At 46.0% G+C, this 24,337-nt stretch overlaps 1 protein-coding gene across 5 annotated transcripts in view; it reads left to right on the forward strand.

Moving 5' to 3' along the window:
* The first annotated feature begins 12,358 nt into the window (after positions 1–12,358).
* Positions 12,359–24,337, forward strand: part of INF2 (inverted formin 2) — a 42,509-nt gene continuing 30,530 nt past the window's right edge. For 4 of the 5 annotated variants that reach the window (XM_036384023.1, XM_036384025.1, XM_036384026.1 and 1 more), the window contains exon 1: positions 12,359–12,455. The gene's annotated coding sequence lies outside the window, so the exon portion shown is untranslated. Of the gene's footprint in view, positions 12,456–14,288; positions 14,308–24,337 lie in introns of those variants that run through there. The other variant, XM_036384024.2, reaches the window with a different exon arrangement.

Raw genomic sequence — 24,337 nt, forward strand, 5'->3', positions numbered from 1 at the left:
GTGCAAACCTGCTGGCTGCCAGAGGCTGCTCTGCCCTGGGCTGCACTCAGCTGTGTGTACAGAGCATCTTCCAGCCCTCCAGAGCAGAAGTGCTGCACTAATGAGCTCTGTGTGGGTATGTCCAGCTGTGGCTATCTGGGAAACATCAGCTCTTCCCAGCCAGAGGGCTGGAGGCAGCTATCCCTGCCCTGCTTGTTATCAAGCTCCTTCAGTGCAAAGAGACTGGAGTAGCTGCACATTGCTGAGCACAGTGCAGGAGCAGATTCTACATCTTATGAGTAATGCAAGTTTGAACCTAGCTCTCAAAATACATGTCTCACCAGCGAGGAACTGCTAGACTCTAGTTATTCTTAGCCCCCAAGTCACTGTGGTAAGAAACTAAATGGAAATGATTCCCAACAAAAGACATACTGAAATCAAAATATTTATCATGCTGCTTCTGTAAATGGGAAAAGGCTCTTCATTTTCAGGGAAGACAACATGCTGTTTTTATAAGAAACCATTCCATGGCTGATGTTAACTCATTGGAGTTTCTGGAGGGAAAATGAGTGCAAGGTGCTTTAGGGACCCTGCCTGCATGCTCCCATCTGAGATTGACTCTATGTGTTTGATGAGGAATTCACAGACCAAGCAAAGCAACTGCTCCAGACACATGGGATCCCAACACAGGGAAACTACCACACTACAACAGTGCCTGTGAACACACTGCCTCCACAGGGAGGGAATGGAAAGAAGTCAAATGATTTAATCCTATGCCCAGCGTGTGAGATGGAACAAATCTGCTGCTCTGACTTGGCATTGTCCTGCACCAGTTTAATTACCTCTAGTAAGGTGAGCTCAGTGGAGAAACTGGCCCCTTCCTGCAGAGGTGGTGATGCATGTGTGAGACATGAGCTATCCATTCCCCATTCATTTACAGCTTCATTCATGGAGTTGGAAAACAGAGCTCAGCGCCCACACACCTCTACAGCTTTTATTTTACAAGCTCGTCAGATAATGGTGAGCTGAAGCTTTTGTGCTTGTCTTTTAAAAGCTGATGACAGCTTTAAAGACCAGTTTTCCTAAGCCCTGCACAGATTTCTTAATAAATAAAAGAAAACTGGAGTCAGTATAACAAAAGATCCCTCTCCCTGCATGTCTCATGTGGATTACATCCTCGGAGTGTCACAGCAACAGGCAATTCTTGGCTACATGAATATTCAAGGGTTCTCAACAACTTTCAGCAGCACCTACAGAATTTGGTCTGACTTCCTACAGGATGGCCTTTGGAATTCAGGTCTTCCTCTGCTCTGGAAAAGAGTTACAGATCTGCAGCCAAGTGCAGCCAGCAGTGCTGTGCTTTTCAGTATCTGTGCAGCTGGGAGACACAACATGGACTACTCATCCTTCAGCTCTGGCAGCCTGGAATGAACCATCTTTACTTGCTGGCTTCAGCCACATGAAACCCTGAAAGCAGGTTCCAGTGCTGTGAAGCCACCTGCAATCCCCCAGTGATTCCTCTGAAACCTGTGTGAGTCCCAGTGTAGAAAGACAACACTGGAAATGCCCTTCCAGCTTTCCCTCTCATGCCAGCTTCTGCTGCCTGTGAGGCAAGGACCAACCTCTGCAGCCAAGCTTCTCCCTCCTGTGTTTGCTCAGCTTCAGGTCCCCTCTGGTCTCTCTCTGCAGACATGTAGGGGACAGGGAGCAGTTAAAATTTTGCAAAGAAGAGGTAGAGAGGACCAGACACAGATGAATTTCTCAGTGCACACAATCACCCACACTGCTTTGGCTTTGCAGCTGCTGACAAAAGCCCCCTGCAATGACCCATCCTTCATTCCAAGCCTGGCCTTGAGGGAGAGAACAGATTTGTCCAGCCTTAAGCAATTCACTGCACAATACCAAGGGCAGGAACATGATTTTCACTCTTTATCAAAACAGTCAGTCCAAGGGCAAGGCAATACAGTGCAAATGAAACCAGCACGAGGCAGCACAGGCTGGTAATAGCAAGAGAACAAGAACCAGGCAGTGATTTGAAGGTCTCCATCAAGTAAGGGGTATTTCCTGCCCTACCCTAATATAACCCTTTCAAGCCTGATGACTCAGATTCACCGAGAATCACCACTTCCTTTTTGTTTTCCTCCTGCAACTGAAAGAAGCATTTTCGGCTGGCCCATGGCAGTGTTAAATAACAGCCTTTCTCATGCTGGCTCAGCTGCCTGGCCCCAGAGGCACAGGGTGGGGAGGTAATGTGTTCCCCACACAGCTCACCTGCTGCAGGAGGGCACACGTCAGCCCATGTGCATCCAGGAACTACACACAGGCAGGTCCCTTGAGCAGGCTACAGGGCTAAAAACACTGCTTCTGGGGCTAACCTAAACCCCTGGGGCTCAGTGCAGCTCTGGTGGGGCTGGAAGGAGAAAGGGTTTATTATGAAAGGTGAAGCTTCCACCAGTGAAGTGTAGAAAGCTGTCAGTCCTTACCCCATGCTATTGCTAACCCCAGCTCTGAGTCTCTGCCCCAGCTCCACTGTTCAGGTATTAATCAAATTCAGCTCAAAATTAGTCTTCAAGCAGTTTTCTGATGAGTAACCAAGACACATTAGTGGCTGAGTCATAAGGAAGCAAACCTTTGTGCAGCAAGAGCAAGCTATGGAAACTCTGTCACATCAGCTTTGTGAGTGCCTTCAGATGTTTCCAAAAAAGCAACTTCTCTGTACCACAGTTAGCTCAAAACCTGTCAGTGTCAGGGGATAAATGTTTTGAAAATGTTAGCAAATGATTAAATGGTGCCGTAATTGCAAAAAACAGAAGCAGAACTGCACATTCATAGGCAGGCTGCCTTGTCCCATGGTGCAAGATCCCATGGGAACACAGGAGATTTGAGTGCTCTTGCAGACTCTGTTGCCATCTTCCTCTGTAACCTTGGAAAAATCAGAGCTTCAAAGTCTAGCACCAGTCTGAAGGTCAGTTTTTAAGAGAAGTTTGGCACCAAATTTGCTGAGCTCTTTACAGCTCTGGGGGAGAAGGCAGGAACTCTTGCTGTGGGACCTGTGTCCCATGTATGGGACTGCAGCAGTGGTCTTGGATAGCAGTGAGCACTTGGGCAATAGGGACATGGCATTCAATCCAAATACTCTTCTAATCCATGTGCATCTTTTGGACTTGCTGATCCACACTAGACCTTTGTGATTAATGGCCTCAATGGACTTTTCTCCCTTGAATTTCTCTAACCATTTTTTGAAGAACTTTATTCTTGAGCATGTACAGTGAACTCTGGAGTTTAAAGCCTGACCTGGTAAAGAATAGGGGTTTAGTTTAAAAACTGTTACTGAAGAAAACAGTTAATCTTAGGACCCCAAGCTCTTATTTGACAAGGAAAAAGGTGGATAATTTTGTTCACTATTGCACCTTCTCTATTACACTTATGGCATTGCAACTTCTACCACAGACCCTTTCAATCACCCCTATTCCTACTCAGTAAAGTCTTCTTATGAGAAGAGGTCCTGTTCCTATTACTATTCCTGTTTCTTTCCCCATATTTTATCTACTTTATTTTGGGGTTTTTTTCAGCAAGAAAGTTAAGAACAGCTCTGGGTGTGCAGCCTCCCAGCTGTGAGTGCAAAACATTTCTATAGTAGCTTGTTATGCTTCTCCTTTTTTGTGCACTTTTCCTTTTTGAACAATACCTAACATCTGGTTTACCATTTTCTAATTGCTGAGCATTGAATTGACATTTTCATGGTGTTACACATGATGAGCTAAAGTTCTTCTTCCTGAGTGGCAATAGCTAATTTTAGACCTTACTGCTGTGCATGGCTAGGATTGTCTTGTTTTCCTTAAGTAAATTAATAGCATCTGCTATTCTCCCATTCATCCAATAACCTTTGTGAGATCCTTCTGTAAGTCTTTACTGTCAGTTTTCATTTTTCTTATCCTCAGTCAACCCTGTATCATCCAGAGCTGCTGTCACTTCTTTATTCACTGCTCTTGTAGATCACTTGTGAATATGAAAGAAAAGCAACACAAGATAAATCTCTAGCAGTCTGCTAGAAACCCAGAATATCCTAAGCTAGAAGGGACTCACAAGGATCATCAAGTCCAACTCTTGGCCCTGCACAGACACCCCAAAAATCACACCATATGCCTGAGAGCATTGTCCAAATTCTTCTTGAGGTCTCCCCTCCGTCACCTCTTCTCCAGGCTGAACCAGATTTAAGTCCATTCCTCCTCAGCTGTGAAATTTCTTTTTTGCTACATATGTCTTAACCAGTCATTAATCCATGGAATTGGCTTCATATTTACCCCTTTGACTATGAGTTTAATCCTTTGTTTTTCCTTTTCTACCAGTTTTCCAAAGACAATCTGAAGTTTCCTCACATAGTCTTCCTGTACTCTTCTGACGTTAAGATCTCCAGAAAATCTGCCCTTTCATCACTATGTGTCTAAAAATATTTGATGAATGGAAATAACAAATGCTACGAAAAACAGGTCAGTTTATAGGAATGTCACAAATTGTCAGGGTAATTGCTGATGATAATCAAGTGCTTTAGTGTTTAGAGGCAATTCCATGTACTGAGTCATACATTTCATCAGCTCTTCTGCTGAAACAGATCTCTGTGTTCCTGTACTAAATATTAAAGCGTATGCAAAGACTTTGACGTTATTAGAAAATTATTGTTGTGTGTTGTTACCTGTGATGTTATGCCATAGGAGCCATTCATGCCAGGCTCTGACAACTGTTGCTGCACAAACTTTTGCCTAATGCTAATCAATGAACCAAATGGAATAAAAATGTCCAAGTAAAAATTGTTTCATCCAGTAATACAATTGGTGATTAGGCATGACTCTCACTATGGTTGCTTTGTTTTCCAGTTACAGACAATTATACAAACATGGGCCCAAATATTTACATTGCAAACACACTGTGTCTTAGGCCAGTGGTTTGCTATGTTTCCAGAGCAACAACTCAAATTTTCCTTGCATTATGAATACAACCACAAAATGTGCTGGGCAAATATGTTTCATTCCCAACAAACTTTGTGGATAATTTATAAAAAACTACCACTAATCTGCATACTACCACTGCTTTATGTGCTTGAGCAGGAGACATTGTTCTGTTGTAGGAGTACCTCAGGCATCCAAGGATAGGCTTTGAGAGTTGTATCTTCCTCCTTTTTACATATGAGGAACAGAAGTGGAGAGTTAGTCTAAATATAATTTACCACAGCATGGGCCTCAAGTTACCTGGAAAACCCAAATTCTCCCTGGCCTACTTGTTTGTTGGCCATGAATTCAGCCAAGAAAAGGTCCTTAAAAAAACTCAGAAGTTACAGAGATTAGAGAAAGAAGTGATGACCCAATTTGGCACCAATAAAATGGTGGCAAAACCTTTGTGTCTTGTTACTGGGCTTTAAACTGAGACCCTTTGGCCTTGGTGGCAGGATGGACATCCCTCAGCCAAGAGAAGGCAGAGATACAAAATAAGCATTTCCTTGAAACCTGTGTTTCAGAGTGGTAAGGGGAACAGGCTGACTTTATCCTCACAATGCATCAAATCATGGCTCTATTTATTTACATCCAAGCATGATGTATGCATGTACAATCAAATCAAATATCCCAAGCTATTGTTGAGCAGAGATTATGGGGTCAGCCTTTGTTCTGCTGCATGTACCAGCATTGAAAGAGAGCCTTTGTGGAAGAAAATGGCCTGCTGTTCATATCAGTTTCCCTCCCTAAAATGAATTCTGCATTTCTCCCAAAGACATACACTAGGCCTAAGTCTTGCTCTCACAAAGGGGCTTTGTCTGGGTGCCTTTGCTTGGAACACAGATTTTATTTATCAAAAATGGGCATGAAACTTGGAGCCATGTTGATATTTAACATGCAGAACATGCTGCTTCTCTGGAAGCAAGGGCAGTGAAAACAGGGATCTTGGAGGAGAAGGAACCATGCCTTGTCCTGCCATGGTAATTCCATCTGTCCACCATCTCAGACTGAATCACTGCTAGCACTAAGCTGTCTCTGGAAACAAAACCCCATGCCCTGCTCAAAACCAGAACAAAGACCTTCTGGGGAAGATCTGACAGCTTTTTGCAGCTATCATACTTTTAATCAGTCTATTTCTAAGTCACTTAGCTAAAACTTTCACAGGCATTGCATCAAAGAGTGGGCAGTGAACCAGGCTCTGCAGGTGGTGGAGAGCTACCTCTTCCTATGAGGAGCAGGCTGGAAGAAAGCCCAAAATATAAGACAAGCTCTACTGGGCCACACCAAAGCTTCCATCCAACTAGACCCACATTGATTGTCTGTAAGTGGCCAAACAAGATGCTTCCTAGTTGCTAGTCCAGTCTAACAATTAATAATACCAAGCTAATAACAAATAATTATGCTATAATTAATTATAGCATATAGTCATATCCACCCATAACTCCTCCTCCATCTCCAACATTTTGCACCTTAGGAACTTCCAGAGCCAAAAATATTTTCTCCATAGCCCTCAGTCTATTTTTCTTCCACAAATTGGTCTCCACTGATTTTTACTGTCGATAACATCCTGCAGCTGGGAGTTTCTCAACTTATGTCACCTGGTGTGAGGAATCATCTCTTGTTATTTGCCTCAAACTTGTCTTCTGCTAGTTGGATGAGATTTTTTTTTTCTGAAGTTCTAAATTTTTACTGGACAAGGCACAAAATAGCTGGATTCTGTTCTGCTGGATCAAATCACAGGGCCCAAGTGCTTGCAAAAATCCTTTCCCAGAAATGTAGCATCATTTTTCTGCCATATCTGCATGTCCAATATTCTGGAAAGGGTAAAGAGGCAGGAGCTGTGCCATTAATGAAGTAATTTCATTATAACCAGTTACACACATCTTAAGCTGCTTGGTCCTTCTTTTTGTGGCAGTGGATTGGTCATCCAAAAGCTGATGGAGGGAGTTTCCATTGCAAGATACAGGCAAACCTACACAGAAACTCCTGCCTCAAAGTGTATAAAACACTGCAGGCATCCAGGGTGCAAAAGGAAAAGGGAAGCCAAAAGTGAACCACAACCAAGGCAAGAGATGTAGGCTGACATGAGTATGTGAGGAACAAGGAGAGAGCCAAAGGAGGGGTGACCTATCTCAAAGCACCCCCATGTTGTGAGAGCAGCTGTCCTAGATAACTAGCCAAAATGAGAGGGCAAACTATGTACCACAGCCTTTCTTCATCCCTTCAAGCTATAAACAGATGCTTAAGTAAAAGGAAAGGAGAATTTAGGATCAAACCCCTTTGTGGTCACTAAAATTGGCATCTGCTGTTGCAGACAAATCCCTCTTCAATCACTTTTCATAAAGAAATGAAGCTCCCTTTTAACTCAGCCTAGAATTTTGGCCTTTTATCTCCTGACAGAGATAACAATTTTCTGACCATTAAAACCCTTTTTCTCTTCCCCAGTGTAAATGGGTTTATTTCTCATTAATACCCATTTGTTCTTGTGCTAGCACAGTTCACACACTTGAATAACCAGGGGGTATTTTGCTCCTGCATGGCACTGACACCTTTCCTGAGATATCCAGAGATGATCACATGCCCTCTCAACCCTCATTTTGTTATGTTTTATCAGCCAAAAGTCTTTTAATCTCATGCTGTAAAACCCCACTAGCATCCCCCTTCTCAGCATCTGTCCCACTTAAAATTCACCATTCTGGGAATTATCGAGAATTACACACAGGATTTCAAAGGATGCTCCTAGGTGAGTTATTAGCAATGGGAACCTGAACTCCAGCAACTTGGGCATAAAAGCAGAATGCTTTCCTGACAGAATTGGAAACATTTCCAAGCTCTGGAAGACTTAAAATTTTTACATCATCTGGATAAGAGGTAGGAGCAGGGAACCACACATCTCCTGTCCACCCGGTCTGGCTGACAGATGTGTATCCCACCAGTGAATGGGATACCTGGATAAATCCTGTCTCCCTGGTTTGTAACCAATTCCCTCACCCACAGCAAGTGACAACAAGCATGGCTTTGCTGTGTACCTGGAAGAATACCAGGAAGAGCAAGGAGCAAGAGATTTATAAGAAAACCAGAGCACTGAATCAGTACAAAATTACATCCAGTTAGTCTGTACCTTGAGTGTGCCTGAATAATCAGTGCCAAAATCACAGTGCTTTAAAAATCCATTACGTGGGAAATACAGCCATTAATCCTAAATTGCAATGAAGGGAAGAAGACTTCAGTCTCTGCTGTGGACTCTTGTTCTGAAAGCCTTTAATCTCTATGAAGTAATGTTTGAGATGCAGTTGCTGTTGCTGGGGAAATAAACATGATGGCACACGAAATAAAAAAACACTGTGAAGTGGGGAGGAGGCAAGAGTAGTAGATGAGCCCTGATGAAACAAAGGACTCTCACTCTCCAAGTGTAGCCTCTAACAAAACAAAACATGAGGCAGAGTGACTGAAAACATCTTAGAAAAATTGACTGTGCTTAGGTGCGTTATCTAGTAGGACATCTCTGAGTCTTTATCTAAATTACACAATCTGAGGCATTTCATCCACTCAGTGTCTCTAGGCTTCTTAAATGAGAGGGGAGGTTTATCTTCCTCCCATTACAACTGCAAACGTGTGTCTAAATCCTCGTGTGTGTATGCACCATTACTGACTTACAAATACCACATTGCTGCTCAGCATTGTTACTCAATCTCCTGTGGTTCAGGGAACACTGAAACACAAAGATTATTTTGCACTTGGTATTATAGATAATATCTTTATCTTTAAGGTTCTCAACTCTCTTGGGGCCTCTACCTCAGGAAAATTCAACTCTTTGACAACTGCTTTGCGACTCAAAACCAAAAAAGCACTTTTCTTCTGTGCTCTGACCTTCGCTGTAAGCATTGCAAAGGGCTTAAGTAAAGAAACAAAAGATCAGGAATCCTTCTGTGCAGTACATGCTCTTAACCTTCACCACCACTGGAAATGAGTCCCACTTTAATCTGAACAGGGACAAACACAAAACCAACTCTCGTCATCAGACCTTGGGACAACAATTCCTGCAGCTGTGCAGAAATGACATTCTCAGCATGGCAGATCTCTGTCTAAAACCCTGCTGCTAAGAAGGAAAAGGAATGTCTGCACAAACACTCACGTCTCTACATTCCTGAGCTCTACTGTAGCCCTGCCTTCATGTCAAAAACACCAAATAAATGTTTCAGCCCTTCTGAAGAGCAGGGCACAACTGCAGGTAAAACATCAGGAACCTGACAGAGGTCTGTGGACAGCAAGAAAAAAAAAAAGAGATCAGAAGAAAAAAAACTTTGATTCATATTTTTGGCATTTAGATTAGATGGTCATTGTAGGTCCCTTCAAACTGAAATTTTCCTATTCTCTTCTATTCTATTTAATATTAGTGTAGGTAGTGAGAACACAAAGCAATACAAGGTAAGAATGATTTGGAAGTAGCTTGCTCCACTGAAAAAGTTGCTTTTTAGGACCTCAATCCAGCCAGGGCAACAATTCCCCTGAGCTTCAAAGTCCCATCTTCCAGCTGCTGTTGTATTTCTTTCCAGCCCTTTCACTGTGGGACTGAGCAGCCAAGCATGGGGATGCTGTTGAATAAAAATGAATTTGCTATCAGCTCTTTTGCCCAAACCAAAGAAAAAAATGGCCAGCTGGAGGTTAAAAGAGCAAATAGTGGCTCATGGTGTAACCAAAGAAGAATTTGGTCCATGTGGTAGAGTTCTATGTACACATTTCTGACATAATTGGCAGTGATTGCACCAAATAGAAATGGCAATTCAGACCATCAACAAATTCAGTGATCACAGCCCTTCCAGGCAGGCAGATGGAGAGCCCAGGGAGAATTCAGCCTGATTTTCGTGGGTGCAAGGTTCCAAAGTGCAAAGCACTCTGCAGATATAGGTCTGGGGAAGCAAACCAGCTACTGCACCCCCTCAGCCACAGCACGTGTGCACCCAGCTCTGGACATGGATGCGCAGCGTGGCTGTATCCCAACAAAGGAGCACTTGTGTGTTCACTGCTCACCCCCGCAGTCATATCTGCTTTGGTCAAAAGGGATCTGGGTGAAAATGAGGGGCATTTACACAGAGTTTCATTTTTCCTCTTTGCCTTGTCTTTTCTGAGCTTTGCCCCTCATTCCTACATGATGAGAGCCCTTATGGCCCAGCAGTTATAATTCATCCTCCATAAGCAATTTTTACAGCAGTGTATACTGTCCTTCTACATCCAAGCAGGACAGACAAGTACCAAGCACTAGAGTAAGAAGGAATAAAGCAGTGAAACATGGAGGAGGAAGAGTTCCCTTGCTCCTCTCCCTGTCTCTCATCTGCCCTGAGCACAAGGTCTCTGTGAGCTGCAGGTCTCCTGTGTGTGACCCAGCTGCCCCATGGTCACACTCCCTGCTGCCCCATGCTCCTGTAGACATAAGAGGAAAGTGGATTAAAGGATCTACAGCCCAACTTCCCCAACACTCACAGTCACCATGAGGGACAGAGGCCACAAACCTGATGCTGAAAATGCCTGAAATGAGCATATGAATGAGGCAGCAGGAGGGGAAGCCCCACGGGACATATCAAGGTGTCCTACCTGTCTGACTTCCATATGGCAGGGCTACTCCAGAATACAAAGGCAGCAGACAAACACAAAGAAGAAGAAAAATGCTCTCAAGCAGGAAAGATTTGGGTTCCCTGTTCTTCATATAGCAAAGCAGCAAAGCAGCAAAAACTTTCAGAGAATGGAAAAAGGGCTAAAGCAAGAACAGCAGCAGCAGGCAAAGACAATTACTACTTTCTAAAAAACAAATAGTTCTTTCAAAACCAGTTTTATACCCTTTAGAGAAAGACTGCAGCGGACACATCCATTTTTCCCACTGCGTAGATTTGTAAAGCTAAGTATGTATTGCATAAGATACCAATTAGAAACATTTGTTTTGGGCAAAAGAAGAAGCGATGAGCCACTCTGGTTAACTGCCATCTCTGAGAGAGGAAGTCTTTTTCCATTTGTCTGCTCTTCCACTAAAAACAGAGTGTTTTATGAGCAAACAGTGAAAGCTCAGGTCTCGTTTTCCAATTTGAAGTCTCAGAAGTACTCAGCCCTGTGTTCTCACCCTGTAACTATCCTCCAGTCACCTGTAATCATACTCAGTGGTCTCAGCTTGGCTCTCAGCAACTTGCAGCAGCCCTTTGCAAAACATTTCATCAGTTATTTCCCCCCTCCATGATTTTCCCTGCCAGGTTTTCTCTGGATGGCAAAGCTGAGTGGCTTTGTCTGAAATCAGAACTGACTCATGCCTATAGGACACAGCACTTCTGACCCACGAACGGGGGTCACTTTTCCACCAAATTCTCTCCACTTGGCTGTCGATATTTAGCTTAACTCCATTGTTTCATTGCTTATCTCTGGAGCTGATGTGTTTTACTAATGGAAAAGGCATTCGTTCTCTTCTGCTGAATTGGGTGGCCCACTGTGCCCATCTGAAGCACCAGGAGATGTAAAACTTGTACTGACTTTAGTTTTAGGCTGTATCTGACTGGATGTTTACATGGTGATACACTAAAAATCTGTGCAAAATGCTCAAATACTAGCTTTCCTAGCCCAGCGCAAAGTACAAGATTCACACGTTGTAATAGGCTATCCCGGGAACCGGTTGAGTCACTGTCCCTGGAGGTATTTAAAAGACATGTCGATGTGGCACTCGGGGATGTGGTTTAGCGGTGGGCTTGGCAATGATAGGTTAACGCTTGGACTCGATGATCTTAAAGGTAATTTCCAACCCGATTGATGCCATGCTTCTGTGTTAAAAGTGAAGCGCTAACATTGCAGAGACCAGGGTGCCGGGTCCCTAGAGGAGGGTGCCGGATCCCTTGGCTCTCTGACCGCCTGGGCAGCCTGTCCCCAGCTTTCGTGATTCCCCTCTGATCTCCCAGCCCCGGGCCGCGGATCCAAACCCCAGGGCCGGACTGCGAGGGTCCCCGGGCCGGGCGGGGGCTGCACCCTCACACCGGGGCCGCTCAGGCTGCCGGACGGCTGCGGGGCAGCGCTCGGCTCCAGGATGCCCACGGGACACGGGAGGAACGGGCACACACTGGGGAGCCCCCCGGGACGGGCAGCACCCTCTGCAGCGAGCGGGACGCAGCACTGGCTCCGCGGGGAGCTCTTCCCCCGGGGATGATCCGCCAGGGCGAGACCAGGACAGGCAGCGGGGCTGCTGAGGGAATCCACGCAGCAGAACAGAGCTCTGGGGCGGCGCGGCGGAACCCCCGCCCGGCAGGCGACAAACTTCCCCGGCGGGCCCGGTCCGGACCCCCCGCCCCGCCCGCGCCCCGCCCCGGAACCGGGCGCGGCTCCCGCGGGCGGGCAGAGCCCGGCGGCTGCGGGCGGAGGGGCTGCCGTGAGGGGCGCTGCCCGCAGCAGGGCCGGGGGCCGTGAGGGGCGCTGCCCGCAGCAGGGTCGGTGCGTCCCCGCCGCAGGAAAGCCGCCGCGGTAAGGCCGAGCTCCGCCGGGGGCTCCGCGGGAGCTCCGCGGGAGCGGGGTCCTCTGGGTCGGGAGAAGTTGGGCTAAACCCCCTCCCGGGGCTGGGCATCCCCCGTGCCCCGCTGCCGGCCGCTGGGACCGGCCGGTGTCCGCGGAGCAAGGAGCTCAGCGGGCCGGAGCTGCACCCTCACACCGGGTGAGGGATGCACCGGAGGGATGCTGAACGCAGGGGGATGGAGGCGCGACAGCGGCAGGGAGGTGTAGGTGGGACCCAGTTCGGGCTGCAGGTGCGGCAGCATCGCTGGGACGGGCCCCGCTGCCGCTCTGAGGGTACACGGGAGAGGCGGGAGCCGGTCCGGGCTGCGGATGCAACAGCGCGGGGTATTCATAGGCGGGATGGAGTCCGGATTGCAGGTGCGAGAGTGGAGCACACAGGTGGGAGCGGGTCCCACTGCAGCCGCAGACACACCGTGCGAGGGCTCGGGTGTTGGTATTCTCGCTGCTGGGTGTCCTTCGGATGGCGGGTGCAGACACACGGGGTACGGGTGCGATGTGGTCCCGATTGCACGTGTAGGTGCAACGTGGTGCGGGGTTGCAGGCGTGATGGCAGCGGGATGTGGTCCTGCTGTGCCTGGGGCTGGCAGAGCATCTCCCAGCACAGAGTGGATGGATGGCGTGCCTGCGTCTGCGCTGGGCCACTTTCAGGCTTTTATTTTGACGGATTCTGTTCTGTTATCCAGTGGTTTTCAGACAAGGTCTCCCAAGTCCTGCCCGGTTTTCCCACATAGTTCTCTCCAGCCTCATCCTCCCTTTTGCTCAATAACTCTGCAGTGATTAAATGGCTTCTTGCAACATCGGTATACAGAACTGAATTCCAGAGCTCGTGGGCGGGGAAGGAGTGCTCAGACATACTGATTTTAGAAAAAATACCCCAAAACGGTGCTCGTGGTTGTCCCTCTCTGTACCAGATCAGCACTGTGAACTGTACATTCTTTTTTTGGATTCTTAAGACTGAAGAATTTCTCCGGGTAAACACAGTGCAAAACACCTCAGGCTCCCTGGTAGACTGCAAGGAAACTTCTGGCTTGAGTTAGTTGAAAAGGAAAGTTGGAGTCAGCAGAGTTACAGTAAGGTTGCCATCGTCCTACTGAACTTGCTCAGAATTTGGGCTGTCTGGCCACTAATCTCGTTTCTCTTCCATCCACTTAAGCTTATTTTTCCACTAAACAGAGGCTGCCAAAACCAGAGGGCTGGGGGGAAGGGATTGCAAGAATATGTGAGGATATGAGATTTTTTTTTTGTCCTGTTATAAGTTAATAATCCCATTCTAGGCTGTCATCCAAAAATATTGCTGAAAAAATGCAAGCAGTGTACAAGACCCATTGTATAAAAGATAATCTAAATGTAGGACAGGAAGAGACCTGGCAGGTCAGCAAATCTAAACACAGAATGATATTATGCTGTATTGCACACGACTGTAATTCATTTATTGCCAGCCTTCTGGGAAAAGGAAATTTCACACCTTAATAGAACTGATATTATAACCTTTTCTCCAATATATGGCTTTCTCTTACTTTGTATTTGCACTGTGACTGCTTCGTTCTCCCTGCCTGGTGCTTTTCTCTTATCAGTGCAGAAATAGGAGTTGCACTCTTTTCTCTTTACTGTGCAATGCCAAACAAGCTCCAACTTGCTGTCTGCTTTCATGAAGCAGGCTCCAGCGTCTGCTGATCCCTGGCAGTTGTGAGCTGGGCTTCCTAATCTCCGAGTTCCCTATGGATGAGCAGAGCTGCAGGGCTCAGAGGTCTGTCCTGTGCCTCTCATGTTTTGACACCTCACCTAGAAATAAATCCCTCACCAGGTAGGTGCTGCAATTAACCTCCTCCTCAGGTTCCTCCTGTCCTGTGGTGGGGGGTGGGAAGCTGGGATTTTCCTCTCCAGGTGTCCATCTGACTTTTGTTTTCTGCTGTCAGCTCTCATCGTATTCCAGTCATTCTGTTAATCCCATTTTTATTGCATATCCCCATGTTCTGTGCTAGTTCAGAAAGTTCCCTCAGCTTTCTCCCACTTGCTCTGTGATGAAGGGAGAAGTTAAGTAGGATGGAGTCTCCCTCACTTGCAGTAGTGACCCCTGCTAGACTCAGACTGACCCCTTCCATTTCATTTTCTGTCTGATCCTTCTAGGTCTGTACCCTGTTTATTACAAATTTTTATCTTTCATTTGCAAACTTCTGATTTCACTGGACTGCACAGCAAATGGCTTCAAATGTGTTGTAAGCTGAACTTTATCCCTGTCTTGTGTGCCAGGTATGCTGAATAGTTTTCCCAGAGTAGCTGAGCAGAAAATTTTTCTTACCAAAGCAAGCTAAATTGCATTTTGTCCTTCTTTCCACCCGATTTACTTCCATGGCATCAGTTATTAGATGTGGGGTTTTTCTGCAGTGATTATTCTGTTGATGAGGATATTTAATCCCACCATTGTAGCTGCAGCCAGATGTGAGTAGAAGATGGGTGAAATTCAGCAGTGAAGAGCAGCACAATGCTGCAGGTTGGGCAGTGAACAACATTCATCGAGCTGAAACAGCTGAAGGAACTTCAGACAAGCTCAGTGCTCATATCTGAGCTCAGGTTAAGCTCCCACTTAAATATCCTTGCTCTTAATATTTGCAGTAAGGTCTATCAATAATGATTCAGAGAAAATACCACTGAACCAACAAAGTCAGGTCATGGGGTCACACAGTGACACTGAACAAATCCAGCTCTGCTCAGTCCAAAATGCTGCAATTGGTAGGTGCAGATAAACATTAGGAGTTATCCCTGCTCCGTTCATTAACATTGTACATTGCTTTTTATATAATCAGGTGAAAAATACCTAAATATTTTGCAGAAGGTAGACTGCAGCATGATACCCCTCGTGTTCAGTGCATGACTACTAAAATATTATAATCCCTTTGGCATTATCCACCAAGCTGAAGTTTATTCCAGTGTTTCTCAGCATTGCCTGTGAGCAGTTTATCATGCAGTGTTCATGAGCTTGGTCTTGCACAGGCTGCCTTCATCTCCCAATGGCCAGAAAAAGCACTGAGAGCACCAAGTGAGCAAACAATCTGTATTTTAATTTTACTGAGATTTCTCCAGTCCAGTGCTGCCAACCAAAATGCTAAGAACAAATTTAGGGAAGGCAACAAGTCACATCAAATCCTGAGTTTTGACTGTCACCTTCTAAAGAAGGGCAGCTTCTTGCTCACAGGTCTGGTGTGGGGTTGTCAGACCATTCCAGAGGTTCCAGTTCTGCAGGCATGCTTTAAGACTGGAGTGAAGCAGAAATTGGAAATGCTTAAAGAAAGCATTTGGGTGACTTTTCAGTGCCTCTCAGATTCCTTGTCAAGGGCAGGTATCCTCTGGCTCCTTTTTCCTAGGAAAAGAATAATAATGAGCAACAGCCAAGCTTTATGATTGCTACCAGATAATGTCAGTGGTAGATGAGGTGATTTTATGAAACTGAATACAGAAGAAAATAGGGTGTGGGGTTCAAGCATGAGGCCCTGAGTCATTGCCTGGCATCTACAGGAGTGCCCAAAATTAAAAGTTAGTGATTGTGTAATGTGGCAGATGAACATTTGTTGCTGCTTTGTCAGCCAGCCTTTCACATCTGCAGGAAGCATCAGGAGAACATCTAACAGCATGGTGGGTTTTCTGTTTGATGTAATGAACACATGTTGTTCATGGATTCAGCTATTTCTACTATTTTAATACCTGAGCTGACATTTCAAAGTGCTGGGAATGCTGGAGCCACAGATCAATGAGACTCTTAAGCAAACAGTAGTGTTTGCAAAAAGCTCTGTAGCATTTAATAGTGTATTTCAAGGTCTCTGAAAAACCATCTGAGCTGATAAAGGACACCAGATAAAGCCAGAAAAGACTGAGACAATGGATGAAGTCCTCATTCCATCACTGGAGTCACTCAGCTGATTCCAAAATGTTTAATGACCACAAAAGAAGCAGCTCACTTCAGAAGGGACATTGCTCCAGCACTTTGTCCAATATCACAAGAACAGACAAATGCAGAGCTGCCAAATGCTGTAGTTGGTAAGGCCTGATGTTGAACTTGGCATGGTTGGAGTAATTATCACCAGGTGGTGCTACTTGGAAATGACTTCCACTTGTTATTTTTACCAGGATCATTATTCAGCTGAGGTGTGAACAGTATTAATTTTGTGGACTGTTAGAGGCCAGAGAAGGGGTTTGCTCTTTGCACTGCTGTTCCATTGGAGTCTGTGAGCAGGTGTCCTCAGTCACTCCTTGGTGCTGAGAGTTTCAGCTGATGGTTTGCATTGCTGCTCACAGGGTACCTACAGACTCTCTGACACTGGTTTCACCCCAAACCCAGCTTGCAAAGCCTTTGATGGCTCTGCTGCTCCCAAGCTGTTGGCTAATGCTAACACAGGACATCACTGGTGGCAGCTGGCCACCTTGGAACTATGTGGGTCTCCACTTTTCCAGATGGGAAAGCTGAGTCACATTTTAACAAGCAAGGACAGCAGAGGAATTTGGAGATCACTCCAGGAAAGTGTGGGAAAGGAGGCATCCTGCAACCATAAAACCTCTATATTTAGTTGTACTTTAAAATGGAAAATATTGGTGATTTTGGCATTGCAGAGGTCCAATGAGCTCCACTCCTGTTTGCTCTGCTCAGGGAGCCATGGCCACCTGTCCTACCCCTTCCCTGTGATCCCCAGAGGGAGGGACATTCCAGCCCCACTGGGGACTGCAAGGCCAGCCCTTCACTTGCAGGAGGCACAGCCAGAGGGGATGAAGGGAGGCAAGCAGCAACAGCAGAGCCCCTTCCTCTCTCCAGATCAATGAATAAGGTTGGCATCATCTTGATTGATTTATTTATTTATAATTGTGGTGAGCGGCTCTGCTTTTGCCAATGCAGCAAAGGCATAACTGTTACACTGGCTCTGTGGGTTAAGTTGCATTATTTTTAATGAGGCAGCTATCTCCATGCTGCTTCTGTTCTGCTGGCTTCCCCTTTCTGGGAGCTGTCTGCTCTTTACTTGTCCTGCTTTTCTGTTAAGTCATTGCTGGAAGCAGTGAGCTAAGCATTAGCTTTATTTTCTGACAGAGGCCCCAGTTGGAAACAGAAGTTCCCATAGTACAGGGCAGCAGCTTTTTGTGAGCAGTGCTTTTCTTCCCACAGCCTACCAAGTCAGACTGTGCAAATCAACTCATCCCACCATCTGGCCCAGATCAAGGTACTTCACCTAAATAAGAGGATGGCCCCTGCTGCCAAAGGATTTACTCCCAGGAGTGGGTGCAGCCCTCAGGGGCTGGATGTGCCACCCAGGGCTGCAGGAGGAGAGGCAGAGAGCCACAGAGCCCTCCCTGGGCCATTCCTTGTGCACTGGCTCCTCTCTTCCATCAGCACTGCAGTGCTGAGCCCGTTCCCTCTGTCCCACCAGGTCCCCTGGGGACACAGGGTGGCTCTGGGGGGTTCTGGGGTGCAGCTCTGGGGTTTTGCCCCCCTCGCAGCCCACAGCTGTACTGCCCTGGGTGGCTGCATCAGCTGTGTGAGTAAGCCTCCCTCCTGCCCCAGAAACAGCCACAATCTCCTCTGTGTGTTTCTAGCTCAGAAAAGGCTGATTCATTCTCTGAAGCAGATTAATTACTTCTGCTATTTAGAAAAGAGGAAAAAAAAAGATAAATCCTTTAGAATTGGTCGGCTTAACTTTCAACTGTGTGCACAATGCAGTGAAGCAAATCTGCTCTGAGGCAGAGCAGAAAAGTTCACACTTCTTACAGTAAGAAATTGTAAGAATGCAATATTTACCTGTCATGTCAGCAGTGGGCTCTGCTATTTAGAAAGTATTTATGAATGTGTCTTCTTCTTGACTTATATGACAAATGGTGCAAATGTGAGCCTGCCATGAAAGTGAACTGGGGAGCAAATGTTTTTATTCCCTGATACATTTTATAACTTGCTTCCTTTCTGGTTTGTGTCATGCCTATGTGGCAGCAGGCTCCCTGAGTAGCTCTCATCTGAAAACTGGCTGAGCTGCTCCATTTCTCCCTTGGAAGGCTGCTTTCCAAGCCTGCCTGGCTGTGCTCACTTGTTTATGCACTGATGGGCTGTAGTTTCCCATTTCAGAACAAGCTGTCCAATATTCATGAGTTATTTTATATTTACCCAGTCCTGAAGCTTCTTTTATAAGCCTGGGGATAAATTTTGGGTTTTGTTGTTTCCATTACTGGAAATGGACTGAACCTCTGCAAACATTACCAAGCCTTAAATAAGGCCTCTATTTATCTAAAAAGGAAGGGAAAGGACTAACACAAAGCTAAATTGATTTACAAGCCAGTAATTCCCAAACCCCTGTTCTGATAACACATGTAAGAAAGCAAGCCATATGTGAAGAGATGAATCACTTATAAAATTATATCCTAATATTCACTGAATATTAACTTATCAGACAAGTATAGTGATTTTCCTCTTGAAGATTAATGACAGCCACATGTTCAGCTGGCATAAAGCACTGGAACTCTTTGGACTATGCAAACCTGAGGATATGATTGAACAACTGATTGCTTTGCAAAGAACAAAACAGTATCTAAAGTGATAAGGAACAACTGAAAAAGGTAAAAATTATAATCATTAGATATCCTGCTAGTATAGCAAGGTCATTTTGACCAAGCATGAGACCTTTCCCATGATCCCCAGTTGGCTGGGCCATACTAAAATCTTTTCACATTAATACAAAGACTGGGTTGGAACCGGAAAGTCAGTATCTAGGGGGACAATTTTAGGTCCTCTCAAAACAGCTGGAAAGAGTACTGTAGCAAAATGAAAGGTTAAACCCATTAATGTTTTAGGATTACTGTGTTACAAAATATGCTCCTCAAACTTTTTTACCCAGCAGTAGAGAAAATACTCTAAAGGCATCTTTGGAGTGGATTAATGTTGAAATCATGCTAAGCCAGCCTTCTTCAAGCATTTATTTTAAACAGCTCAAATGCTTAACTTCTTGAATTAGCAGCTGAGCAGGTTCTCTCATTAGGCTTGGTAATGTTCACATTCACACGAGCGAGCAGGAAGGTACCTGGCAGTATCTGGGGCTGGTCTCTTTAATGTGTGCAATACGTGCATTAGGAATCCTGGCTGTGGTCAGCCTTATCTGAACAAAAACACTCAGGATGTTTGCATTTGGGCTGTTCAGCAGATGAGATACCAGCCCCTGTGATTCAGCAGCAGCTGAATGGAAAAGCTGATCTCGGTAGAAGGGAATCACATTTGCAACCTGTTTGGAGAACAGCTGGAAAAACACTTCCCCCTTCTGCACCATTCTGGTGTCTTGGTAGCTCTGTTCAGAAGGGATATCTGTAAATATGGGTCTGGGTAGCTCTTTGGCTTAGTGATGCCCTCAACCCTTTCCTCTGTGGACCTCCAGCATCAAACTGGTTTTTAGGGAAGAGCTACTGCCTGCCTGAAGATCTTCAGCCTTGTGCAGGGTTTGTGCTTGTGCTGGAAGGATACAGCTAAACCCTGGGCAGGACCTGCTGCCTCTCTCCCTCTGGGGCAGGGCTCAGAAGGTCTTTTTTCTGTAATTACATCTTTTTGCTGCTGCAGCACCAGCATGTGTACCAGGGAGCAGAGTCCAGCTGCCGTGGCACCCTTCATCCTGGCAGTGCCTAAGCAGTTCCCCTGCAGCCTTGGCACAGGTGCACTATATGTATGCAGGAAAAATAAACAATAAATATTAGCCTTCTTAGCTGTGCTTAGCAGCACATACATCCTTTAGAAACCTGTACATGGCTCTGTGCTCTTGGCAGAACTGCTGGTGCAGTTTGGGGTTTTGGCAGAGATTTTTGTCAACACCTTTCCAAATTAAACTCCAGCTTCCTGACAGTTCATGGTTAAATCTCCTCAGGTGGAAGCACCCTCCCCAGACACCCTCCCCATGTTTCCTTCTTGCAGAAGCTTTCTACCAAAAGAACTGCAGAGCAAATGTTAAGGATGTTTTAAGCAGATCAACCCTATTAGATACAGAGTTTCCGGAAATATGCTACTGGCAGTAGCAGAATCTTTTATTTTTGTTATCTGAAGTATTCATCAGATATAGACTACTTCAGAAGGCTTTTTTTTTTTTTCCCTCCTTTTAACATCCTCTAAAGTGAATGCATTCAGCCACAAAGCAATCAGAGAGCTGGTCTGTGGCAAGAGAGCTGGAGGGATGTCAGTCTTCAAGGAGAGTAGAGAAATTCAGTAAGAGCCAGCAGCAGTCAGCTCTGCAGTCCTGTCTTGCTCCTGTGGTTTCCTGAGGATGCTCAGATGTCTCTGCTCCCCACAAGGGAGCAAACTGGCTGCTGTCACTGTGCTGTCCCAATACCTGGGAAGGTCATCATTAGTTCACCCCATTTACATCCCAGTAGCTCTTCTGGCATCTCCTGCTGCCCCCAGTGTATAAGGTCATGTTGCTGAGGCCAGAAACCTTGTGGGCAGGGGGAGGATTTGCCTCTTCCCTCAAATTTTACTTTGCTCTCTCCCTAAATTTGTATGTCTTCATCTATGCTTAATTCCCCTTGAGTGCCATTTCAGCAGTGGTCCTTCTGCTTAGCTAACTCAGAGTTCAGTTCTCAGATGAACAGAGAAATTGAATTATCCAAGTTTATTTCTCTAATTTTGCCCCTGTAGACATGTAGTTGTTATGACTGGCCCCATGGGTGCTAGAGTACCCAACAAACCCGTCGCAGAGATGCAGAGGTGAATATTGCACCTTGGATTCTTGAATAACATCTGTGCTGATGTTTAGTGATTAGAAGGGAGTGATACAAGGTATTTTAGGCAGGATCACCTAGAAACAGCCATTGCAGCAGACCTCTGGCTGGCACAGGTCTCCCTGCCAGCCCAAAATGAGCTGGGCGTTCCCTTTCCAAAACCCTTGACATGACTTCCTTGAAAAGACACTGGCATAGGAATAAATTAGTCACAGAAACGTAGAGCAGTGAGAAGACACTGATTGCTGTAATTAGGAATAATCTAATTCCTAAAGGCAAATGGGTTGTATTTATGTCTGTTTAATTGGATTCCTGCATTTTGTGGGCAGGCCATGTGGGCAGTCAAGCCATTGCTCTGTGATTCTGAGGCAGCAGAGTGATACTCAAAAAGTAAAGGGTCTCTGCTCTACTTGACCTAGCATGGAACTAAACTCTTAGTTCTTGATGTAATCTGTTTGATTTTGGTGTAGTTACTATTCAGAGGACCAACAAATCATCTGCTAGAAAATTGGGGTAAAATTGGGCTGATTTGCTGGGGGAAAACCATTTGGCCCTCTCTCTGAGAAACTTGGAAGTTCATGTCCATGTGGCCTGCAGAGGAACAGTGCAGCCTCAGAGTGGTTTTCCTGCTTTTCAGCCCAATTTCTCCACTTCTGCTTTCTTTGCTTTTGGGTTTTTTGGGGGTTTTTTTGTGGGGTTTTGTTGGGTGGGGTTTTTTTTGTGTCGGAAGTGATGGAACCTTTCTCAAAGGAGAAACATTTCTGTAATTTCTTGGATCCAGGCTTCAGATGAAACCCGATGGACCCTGATTGATAACCTTTTACATTACTTCCATGGCTTTCAAGGACAGGAATTTGCACCATCACAATCCTTTCTTTGCAGGATTATTTTTTCTCTTAAATTTTATTTTTTCCCCTAAAACCGGCTGTGAGCCTGGTCCTGCTCCCAAGAACCAGATTAGTGACTAATCTTTTGAGGCCTTGGGGATTACACTTCAGGACTGCATGAAATGTAAAGGGACATTCATTTGCTGCTGTAAAACCCATCCTGAATTAACAATAGTCTTGGATTGTATGGCCACACCCCCAGAGTGTTTCCTATGGCAGGATGGGGAATTGTGCAGGGTCATTTCCTTGGACATTGCATTGTTATGGTGAAACTGTTTTAGTTAAAAAGCAACTGGGCAGTTAGGGTTCTTAAAGGCCAACTGAATTTGGACCAAGGGGCAGACAGATCAGTGTATTTCTGATACTGGTGGAGTCGTGCTCATGTACACAAGGCTTGAGTTTCCCACCTAAGGCAGGAAGACTCTTGATGTGGGTTCCAACTTTTGATCTGGGAGGTTCAGTTCAGGGTAGAACCTCACAGAAGCCTAACTGCTACCCCTGAGCCAGGCAGGAGGCTTATGCTGAAATGGGCCATGTTGAAATATTCACAATTTAATAATGACTGGGTTTCAGTTAACACCTCCCAAGAGGCTGAGTGGATGCATTTTGCAGCTGTGGCTCACAAACTAGCTTTCACATTAAATATCAGCCAGAAAGGCACAGAGATGTTTTCTGTAAAAGAAAGCTTTTAATGTCTTCAGAGCCTGCTCAGCCCGTAAAAGCTGGGCTGAAGCTCAGCAGGACCTTAGTGGTGCCCAATGGGAGCAGAATTCTTGTCACTGAGCCCCTTTCCAGGGGACACTGCCTGAGCTCCCAGCCTTTGCTGTGTGGCCCCTCTCCTAGGGTCGGAGACATCCTCAATATTTTAAGTTGTCCTGGTTCTTCCAGCATTGCGAACACCCCTGAGGTCTTGCACTGTTTAAAGCTCTGGTGCCACAAAGGCAGAAAACCCAGCTCAGCTTATGCAAGAGGCAAGGGGCTGTCCCCACCCACAGCTGTGCTCTCCATCCCACCCCCTGACCACCCTGCATCCTCTTTTTCCTTCTCATTGTTCTTCCTTTCCTTTGACAGATCATTGCCCTGCTTTGGTCATTTCCCTGCTTTGAGTCACCCCATGCCAGGAGTGCTTTCTCATATTGGGACATAGACATGGAGTGGGGGCAAGGCTCCCACCTTCCCAGCCCACGGGGAGTGACAGCAGCCAGCCACCAGCACAGGGTGAATGAGGGTGACAAATGACATGCAAATGCCTTCCCTGGAGGATACAGAAAAGTCACTTCCTTGCACCTTTCTGGAGAGTGATATTTGCATACTATCAGACACTGACATCCTGTTGAACTTTCTTAGAGTGTGTGAATTATAAAAATACTCTTTGGGATTTACAGTGTGTTGACTGAAGGTTGCTTGATGAGAGAAGGAGAAAAGGAGCTGGCTGGGGAAGGGAGGGATCACACAACTGGTTGAGAAGTATCCTTCGTGTGGGAGAGACAATGGAATAATTTGGCTTCAGCTCTGAGGTAGGAATTCTTCCCTCTGACAGTTTTCTCTGTCCTCTTGGCATCCTGGGGAGGTTTTTAAATATATCAACAACAACAAAAAAAAAAGGCTATAAAAGGGTTTTGGCTGTCATATCTGCTTGTGTGACAGCTTCCCACAGAGCAGAAGCCAGGAGTCTTAGAAAGTTACCACTGCACTGTCCATGTTGCTGGGTAACAGTTTCTGCTCCTCACATGACCCCAAAGGATAATAATAAGTTGCATCCCAGAATGCTGAATGGTGCTGAAATCGCTGGCAGATGGAGCTGCTGCCCCTGCTTGAGTGTGTGGGCGCTGGAGCAGGGGAATCTCCAGACCCTCCGTGTTCCCATCAGAGTTTTCATGAGACCTGGACCCGAGTCCCATTCCTTTCTGGCTGGAGCCAGGATTCCCCTCTGGCTCCCATGGGCCTGCTACAGCAGCAGTGGGGAAGGACTGGAGTGAGCCACTGGTGGCCCCATTTGGTGCAGAACTGGGGGCTGGCACCCTCTGCATGGGGCCAGAGCTGGCCACCACCTCACATCCCTCCAGGGTGGAACCTGTGTGCCTGCCAGGGGCTGTGGTAGCACCTGAGGGTGCCCTGGGTTTGTACCCACCATGAAAAGCCTCTGATACTGGTTTGTCTGACTCACACAGATAAGCCACTTTCCCCCCTCCAGTGGCAGTGGCCATTACAGAAACCAAATCTGACAGC

Source organism: Molothrus ater, chromosome 6 (genome assembly GCF_012460135.2).
Source record: "Molothrus ater isolate BHLD 08-10-18 breed brown headed cowbird chromosome 6, BPBGC_Mater_1.1, whole genome shotgun sequence".
NCBI classification, from domain to species: Eukaryota; Metazoa; Chordata; class Aves; order Passeriformes; family Icteridae; genus Molothrus; species Molothrus ater.